We start from the raw sequence: 7500 nt of genomic DNA, 5'->3' as shown, positions 1-7500 counted from the left end.
AGCTACATCCCCAAAAGTCTCCCAGTGGGATGGAGCACTGACAAGTAATTCTTTCACCGAGTGACTGCAGGAACCCCATAAGGAGAAGGAAAAGTAGTCACCTGTAGGAAGTGCGTCCTTTGCACGGAAACCCAGGCCATGGAGATGTTGGGGATTGAACCCGGGGCCTCACACATGCAAAGCGTGCGCTCTACCACTGAGCTACATCCCCGTTATTTGCACCACTTTCAGAAACTTGCAGGAAACGGGTCAAGATTTTTGCAGACAAGGGTTGGCATTTATTCAAATCGCTGAACCACCTTGAGAAAAAAACTCTGTGAATTCTTAGAGATAAATCAGCTGACCTATTCAAGCTTCCGGCACGACACTCCAACTCGGTTTTCTGATGATACCAAGTAGAGACTCTGAAGCTTGTCCTTAATGCAAAGCTATTGCACATTTCCCACTTTAATCAGGCTAGAGAAAGTTTCCTATATTTGCCTGTGCTATTGATTTGTGCAAAGTTTGTTGAAAGTCCAGTTCCCATTGAAAACATTTTACTGGGTGGTAAAGTGTTGCCCTTGCCTTAGGTTGCATGCAGTCTTTAGAATCTGCCGCGGCAAAAAGCCTCGTCCTGCTATGTGACCTGGCAAAGAAGCCAGTTTAAGCGTCAAAGATTCCTTGCGAGTCTTGACGACACTACTAAGCGTGAGTGTGTTTGCTAAAGCTTTCTAGCCATATTAGGCAAAGTTTGGAGATGCTGGGGGTTGAACCAAGGACCTCATACATGTGAAGCATGCGCTCTACCACTGAGCTACATCCCCAAAAGTCTCCCAGTGGGATGGAGCACTGACAAGTAATTCTTTCACCGAGTGACTGCAGGAACCACATAAGGAGAAGGAAAAGTAGTCACCTGTAGGAAGTGCGCCCTTTGCACGTAAACCCAGGCCATGGAGATGCCGGGGATTGAACCCGGGGCCTCACACATGCAAAGCGTGCGCTCTACCACTGAGCTACATCCCCGTTATTTGCACCACTTTCAGAAACTTGCAGGAAACGGGTCAAGATTTTTGCAGACAAGGGTTGGCATTTATTCAAATCGCTGAACCACCTTGAGAAAAAAACTCAGTGAATTCTTAGAGATACATCAGCTGACCTATTCAAGCTTCCGGCACGACACTCCAACTCGGTTTTCTGATGATACCAAGTAGAGACTCTGAAGCTTGTCCTTAATGCAAAGCTGTTGCACATTTCCCACTTTAATCAGGCTAGAGAAAGTTTCCTATATTTGCCTGTGCTATTGATTTGTGCAAAGTTTGCTGAAAGTCCAGTTCCCATTGAAAACATTTTACTGGGTGGTAAAGTGTTGCCCTTGCCTTAGGTTGCATGCAGTCTTTAGAATCTGCCGCGGCAAAAAGCCTCGTCCTGCTATGTGACCTGGCAAAGAAGCCAGTTTAAGCGTCAAAGATTCCTTGCGAGTCTTGACGACACTACTAAGCGTGAGTGTGTTTGCTAAAGCTTTCTAGCCATATTAGGAAAAGTTTGGAGATGCTGGGGGTTGAACCCAGGACCTCATACATGCGAAGCATGCGCTCTACCACTGAGCTACATCCCCAAAAGTCTCCTAGTGGGATGGAGCACTGACAAGTAATTCTTTCACCGAGTGACTGCAGGAACCACATAAGGAGAAGGAAAAGTAGTCACCAGTAGTAAGTGCGTCCTTTGCACGTAAACCCAGGCCATGGAGATGCCGGGGATTGAACCCGGGGACTCACACATGCAAGGCGTGCGCTCTACCACTGAGCTACATCCCCGTTATTTGCACCACTTTCAGAAACTTGCAGGAAACGGGTCAAGATTTTTGCAGACAAGGGTTGGCATTTATTCAAATCGCTGAACCACCTTGAGAAAAAAACTGTGAATTCTTAGAGATACATCAGCTGACCTATTCAAGCTTCCGGCACGACACTCCAACTCGGTTTTCTGATGATACCAAGTAGAGACTCTGAAGCTTGTCCTTAATGCAAAGCTGTTGCACATTTCCCACTTTAATCAGGCTAGAGAAAGTTTCCTATATTTGCCTGTGCTATTGATTTGTGCAAAGTTTGTTGAAAGTCCAGTTCCCATTGAAAACATTTTACTGGGTGGTAAAGTGTTGCCCTTGCCTTAGGTTGCATGCAGTCTTTAGAATCTGCCGCGGCAAAAAGCCTCATCCTGCTATGTGACCTGGCAAAGAAGCCAGTTTAAGCGTCAGAGATTCCTTGCGAGTCTTGACGACACTACTAAGCGTGAGTGTGTGTGTGCTAAAGCTTTCCAGCCATATTAGGCAAAGTTTGGAGATGCTGGGGGTTGAACCCAGGACCTCATACATGCGAAGCATGCACTCTACCACTGAGCTACATCCCCAAAAGTCTCCTAGTGGGATGGAGCACTGACAAGTAATTCTTTCACCGAGTGACTGCAGGAACCACATAAGGAGAAGGAAAAGTAGTCACCTGTAGGAAGTGCGTCCTTTGCATGTAAACCCAGGCCATGGAGATGCCGGGGATTGAACCCGGGGCCTCACACATGCAAAGCGTGCGCTCTACCACTGAGCTACATCCCCGTTATTAGCACCACTTTCAGAAACTTGCAGGAAACGGGTCAAGATTTTTGAAGACAAGGGTTGGCATTTATTCAAATCGCTGAACCACCTTGAGAAAAAAACTCTGTGAATTCTTAGAGATACATCAGCTGACCTATTCAAGCTTCCGGCACGACACTCCAACTCGGTTTTCTGATGATACCAAGTAGAGACTCTGAAGCTTGTCCTTAATGAAAAGCTGTTGCACATTTCCCACTTTAATCAGGCTAGAGAAAGTTTCCTATATTTGCCTGTGCTATTGATTTGTGCAAAGTTTGTTGAAAGTCCAGTTCCCATTGAAAACATTTTACTGGGTGGTAAAGTGTTGCCCTTGCCTTAGGTTGCATGCAGTCTTTAGAATCTGCCGCGGCAAAAAGCCTCGTCCTGCTATGTGACCTGGCAAAGAAGCCAGTTTAAGCGTCAAAGATTCCTTGCGAGTCTTGACGACACTACTAAGCGTGAGTGTGTGTGCTAAAGCTTTCTAGCCATATTAGGCAAAGTTTGAAGATGCTGGGGGTTGAACCTAGGACCTCATACATGCGAAGCATGCGCTCTACCACTGAGCTACATCCCCAAAAGTCTCCTAGTGGGATGGAGCACTGACAAGTAATTCTTTCACCGAGTGACTGCAGGAACCACATAAGGAGAAGGAAAGTAGTCACCTGTAGGAAGTGCGTCCTTTGCACGTAAACCCAGGCCATGGAGATGCCGGGGATTGAACCCGGGGCCTCACACATGCAATGCGTGCGCTCTACCACTGAGCTACATCCCCGTTATTTGCACCACTTTCAGAAACTTGCAGGAAACGGGTCAAGATTTTTGCAGACAAGGGTTGGCATTTATTCAAATCGCTGAACCACCTTGAGAAAAAAACTCTGTGAATTCTTAGAAATACATCAGCTGACCTATTCAAGCTTCCGGCACGACACTCCAACTCGGTTTTCTGATGATACCAAGTAGAGACTCTGAAGCTTGTCCTTAATGCAAAGCTATTGCACATTTCCCACTTTAATCAGGCTAGAGAAAGTTTCCTATATTTGCCTGTGCTATTGATTTGTGCAAAGTTTGTTGAAAGTCCAGTTCCCATTGAAAACATTTTACTGGGTGGTAAAGTGTTGCCCTTGCCTTAGGTTGCATGCAGTCTTTAGAATCTGCCGCGGCAAAAAGCCTCGTCCTGCTAATTGACCTGGCAAAGAAGCCGGTTTAAGCGTCAAAGATACCTTGCGAGTCTTGACGACACTACTAAGCGTGAGTGTCTTTGCTAAAGCTTTCTAGCTATATTAGGAAAAGTTTGGAGATGCTGGGGGTTGAACCCAGGACCTCATACATGCGAAGCTACACTGAGCTACATCCCCAAAAGTCTCCTAGTGGGATGGAGCACTGACAAGTAATTCTTTCACCGAGTGACTGCAGGAACCACATAAGGAGGAGGAAAAGTAGTCACCTGTAGGAAGTGCGTCCTTTGCACGTAAACCCAGGCCATGGAGATGCCGGGGATTGAACCCGGGGCCTCACACATGCAAAGCGTGCACTCCACCACTGAGCTACATCCCCGTTATTTGCACCACTTTCAGAAACTTGCAGGAAACGGGTCAAGATTTTTGCAGACAAGGGTTGGCATTTATTCAAATCGCTGAACCACCTTGAGAAAAAAACTCTGTGAATTCTTAGAGATACATCAGCTGACCTATTCAAGCTTCCGGCACGACACTCCAACTCGGTTTTCTGATGATACCAAGTAGAGACTCTGAAGCTTGTCCTTAATGCAAAGCTATTGCACATTTCCCACTTTAATTAGGCTAGAGAAAGTTTCCTATATTTGCCTGTGCTATTGATTTGTGCAAAGTTTGTTGAAAGTCCAGTTCCCATTGAAAACATTTTACTGGGTGGTAAATTGTTGCCCTTGCCTTAGGTTGCATGCAGTCTTTAGAATCTGCCGCGGCAAAAAGCCTCGTCCTGCTATTTGACCTGGCAAAGAAGCCAGTTTAAGCGTCAAAGATTACTTGCGAGTCTTGACGACACTACTAAGCGTGAGTGTGTTTGCTAAAGCTTTCTAGCCATATTAGGCAAAGTTTGGAGATGCTGGGGGTTGAACCCAGGACCTCATACATGCGAGGCATGCACTCTACCACTGAGCTACATCCTCAAAAGTCTCCCAGTGGGATGGAGCACTGACAAGTAATTCTTTCACCGAGTGACTGCAGGAACCACATAAGGAGAAGGAAAAGTAGTCACCAGTAGTAAGTGCATCCTTTGCACGTAAACCCAGGCCATGGAGATGCCGGGGATTGAACCCGGGGCCTCACACATGCAAGGCGTGCGCTCTACCACTGAGCTACATCCCCGTTATTTGCACCACTTTCAGAAACTTGCAGGAAACGGGTCAAGATTTTTGCAGACAAGGGTTGGCATTTATTCAAATCGCTGAACCACCTTGAGAAAAAAACTCAGTGAATTCTTAGAGATACATCAGCTGACCTATTCAAGCTTCCGGCACGACACTCCAACTCGGTTTTCTGATGATACCAAGTAGAGACTCTGAAGCTTGTCCTTAATGCAAAACTATTGCACATTTCCCACTTTAATCAGGCTAGAGAAAGTTTCCTATATTTGCCTGTGCTATTGATTTGTGCAAAGTTTGTTGAAAGTCCAGTTCCCATTGAAAACATTTTACTGGGTGGTAAAGTGTTGCCCTTGCCTTAGGTTGCATGCAGTCTTTAGAATCTGCCGCGGCAAAAAGCCTCGTCCTGCTATGTGACCTGGCAAAGAAGCCAGTTTAAGCGTCAAAGTTTCCTTGCGAGTCTTGACGACACTACTAAGCGTGAGTGTGTGTGCTAAAGCTTTCTAGCCATATTAGGCAAAGTTTGGAGATGCTGGGGGTTGAACCCAGGACCTCATACATGCGAGGCATGCACTCTACCACTGAGCTACATCCTCAAAAGTCTCCCAGTGGGATGGAGCACTGACAAGTAATTCTTTCACCGAGTGACTGCAGGAACCACATAAGGAGAAGGAAAAGTAGTCACCAGTAGTAAGTGCATCCTTTGCACGTAAACCCAGGCCATGGAGATGCCGGGGATTGAACCCGGGGCCTCACACATGCAAGGCGTGCGCTCTACCACTGAGCTACATCCCCGTTATTTGCACCACTTTCAGAAACTTGCAGGAAACGGGTCAAGATTTTTGCAGACAAGGGTTGGCATTTATTCAAATCGCTGAACCACCTTGAGAAAAAAACTCTGTGAATTCTTAGAGATACATCAGCTGACCTATTCAAGCTTCCGGCACGACACTCCAAATCGGTTTTCTGATGATACCAAGTAGAGACTCTGAAGCTTGTCCTTAATGCAAAACTATTGCACATTTCCCACTTTAATCAGGCTAGAGAAAGTTTCCTATATTTGCCTGTGCTATTGATTTGTGCAAAGTTTGTTGAAAGAAAGAATCTGCCGCGGCAAAAAGCCTTGTCCTGCTATGTGACCTGGCAAAGAAGCCAGTTTAAGCGTCAAAGATTCCTTGCAAGTCTTGACGACACTACTAAGCGTGAGTGTGTTTGCTAAAGCTTTCTAGCCATATTAAGAAAAGTTTGGAGATGCTGGGGGTTGAACCCAGGACCTCATACATGCGAAGCATGCGCTCTACCACTGAGCTACATCCCCAAAAGTCTCCTAGTGGGATGGAGCACTGACAAGTAATTCTTTCACCGCGTGACTGCAGGAACCACATAAGGAGAAGGAAAAGTAGTCACCTGTAGGAAGTGCGTCCTTTGCACGTAAACCCAGGCCATAGAGATGCCGGGGATTGAACCCGGGGCCTCACACATGCAAGGCGTGCGCTCTACCACTGAGCTACATCCCCGTTATTAGCACCACTTTCAGAAACTTGCAGGAAACGGGTCAAGATTTTTGCAGACAAGGGTTGGCATTTATTCAAATCGCTGAACCACCTTGAGAAAAAAAATCTGTGAATTCTTAGAGATACATCAGCTGACCTATTCAAGCTTCCGGCACGACACTCCAACTCGGTTTTCTGATGATACCAAGTAGAGACTCTGAAGCTTGTCCTTAATGCAAAGCTGTTGCACATTTCCCACTTTAATCAGGCTAGAGAAAGTTTCCTATATTTGCCTGTGCTATTGATTTGTGCAAAGTTTGTTGAAAGTCCAGTTCCCATTGAAAACATTTTACTGGGTGGTAAAGTGTTGCCCTTGCCTTAGGTTGCATGCAGTCTTTAGAATCTGCTGCGGCAAAAAGCCTCATCCTGCTATGTGACCTGGCAAAGAAGCCAGTTTAAGCGTCAAAGATTCCTTGCGAGTCTTGACGACACTACTAAGCGTGAGTGGGTTTGCTAAAGCTTTCTAGCCATATTAGGAAAAGTTTGGAGATGCTGGGGGTTGAACCCAGGACTTCATACATGTGAAGCATGCGCTCTACCACTGAGATACATCCCCAAAAGTCTCCTAGTGGGATGGAGCACTGACAAGTAATTCTTTCACCGAGTGACTGCAGGAACCACATAAGGAGAAGGAAAAGTAGTCACCAGTAGGAAGTGCATCCTTTGCACGTAAACCCAGGCCATGGAGATGCCGGGGATTGAACCCGGGGCCTCACACATGCAAAGCGTGCGATCTACCACTGAGCTACATCCCCGTTATTTGCACCACTTTCAGAAACTTGCAGGAAACGGGTCAAGATTTTTGCAGACAAGGGTTGGCATTTATTCAAATCGCTGAACCACCTTGAGAAAAAAACTGTGAATTCTTAGAGATACATCAGCTGACCTATTCAAGCTTCCGGCACGACACTCCAACTCGGTTTTCTGATGATACCAAGTAGAGACTCTGAAGCTTGTCCTTAATGCAAAGCTATTGCACATTTCCCACTTTAATCAGGCTAGAG

General features: G+C 46.1%; 14 non-coding genes across 14 annotated transcripts in view; all 14 read right to left on the bottom strand.

The window, feature by feature from the left end:
- TRNAA-UGC (transfer RNA alanine (anticodon UGC)) overlaps window positions 1-12 on the bottom strand; it is a 72-nt gene extending 60 nt beyond the window's left edge. The window contains exon 1 of the tRNA in view: window positions 1-12. This exon is cut by the window's left edge and continues 60 nt beyond it. This is a non-coding gene — a tRNA (tRNA-Ala).
- Window positions 13-930: 918 nt separating this feature from the next.
- Window positions 931-1002, bottom strand: TRNAA-UGC (transfer RNA alanine (anticodon UGC)). The gene has a single exon. It is a non-coding gene; the product is annotated as a tRNA-Ala (tRNA).
- A 520-nt stretch (window positions 1003-1522) lies between these two features.
- On the bottom strand, window positions 1523-1594 carry TRNAA-CGC (transfer RNA alanine (anticodon CGC)). The gene has a single exon. It is a non-coding gene; the product is annotated as a tRNA-Ala (tRNA).
- A 127-nt stretch (window positions 1595-1721) lies between these two features.
- TRNAA-UGC (transfer RNA alanine (anticodon UGC)) lies at window positions 1722-1793 on the bottom strand. The gene has a single exon. It is a non-coding gene; the product is annotated as a tRNA-Ala (tRNA).
- A 520-nt stretch (window positions 1794-2313) lies between these two features.
- On the bottom strand, window positions 2314-2385 carry TRNAA-CGC (transfer RNA alanine (anticodon CGC)). Its single transcript has one exon. It is a non-coding gene; the product is annotated as a tRNA-Ala (tRNA).
- Window positions 2386-2512: 127 nt separating this feature from the next.
- On the bottom strand, window positions 2513-2584 carry TRNAA-UGC (transfer RNA alanine (anticodon UGC)). The gene has a single exon. It is a non-coding gene; the product is annotated as a tRNA-Ala (tRNA).
- A 520-nt stretch (window positions 2585-3104) lies between these two features.
- On the bottom strand, window positions 3105-3176 carry TRNAA-CGC (transfer RNA alanine (anticodon CGC)). Its single transcript has one exon. It is a non-coding gene; the product is annotated as a tRNA-Ala (tRNA).
- Window positions 3177-3302: 126 nt separating this feature from the next.
- TRNAA-UGC (transfer RNA alanine (anticodon UGC)) lies at window positions 3303-3374 on the bottom strand. The gene has a single exon. It is a non-coding gene; the product is annotated as a tRNA-Ala (tRNA).
- A 1302-nt stretch (window positions 3375-4676) lies between these two features.
- On the bottom strand, window positions 4677-4748 carry TRNAA-CGC (transfer RNA alanine (anticodon CGC)). The gene has a single exon. It is a non-coding gene; the product is annotated as a tRNA-Ala (tRNA).
- Window positions 4749-4875: 127 nt separating this feature from the next.
- On the bottom strand, window positions 4876-4947 carry TRNAA-UGC (transfer RNA alanine (anticodon UGC)). The gene has a single exon. It is a non-coding gene; the product is annotated as a tRNA-Ala (tRNA).
- Window positions 4948-5467: 520 nt separating this feature from the next.
- On the bottom strand, window positions 5468-5539 carry TRNAA-CGC (transfer RNA alanine (anticodon CGC)). The gene has a single exon. It is a non-coding gene; the product is annotated as a tRNA-Ala (tRNA).
- A 127-nt stretch (window positions 5540-5666) lies between these two features.
- TRNAA-UGC (transfer RNA alanine (anticodon UGC)) lies at window positions 5667-5738 on the bottom strand. Its single transcript has one exon. It is a non-coding gene; the product is annotated as a tRNA-Ala (tRNA).
- Window positions 5739-6189: 451 nt separating this feature from the next.
- On the bottom strand, window positions 6190-6261 carry TRNAA-CGC (transfer RNA alanine (anticodon CGC)). The gene has a single exon. It is a non-coding gene; the product is annotated as a tRNA-Ala (tRNA).
- Window positions 6262-6388: 127 nt separating this feature from the next.
- On the bottom strand, window positions 6389-6460 carry TRNAA-UGC (transfer RNA alanine (anticodon UGC)). Its single transcript has one exon. It is a non-coding gene; the product is annotated as a tRNA-Ala (tRNA).
- Between the last annotated feature and the right edge of the window lie 1040 nt (window positions 6461-7500).

The sequence above is a fragment of the Ranitomeya variabilis genome, chromosome 1 (genome assembly GCF_051348905.1).
Source record: "Ranitomeya variabilis isolate aRanVar5 chromosome 1, aRanVar5.hap1, whole genome shotgun sequence".
Classification (NCBI taxonomy): domain Eukaryota; kingdom Metazoa; phylum Chordata; class Amphibia; order Anura; family Dendrobatidae; genus Ranitomeya; species Ranitomeya variabilis.
The sequence above is the reverse complement of the archived record's forward strand: the minus strand, read 5'-3'. Positions and strand labels throughout refer to the sequence as shown.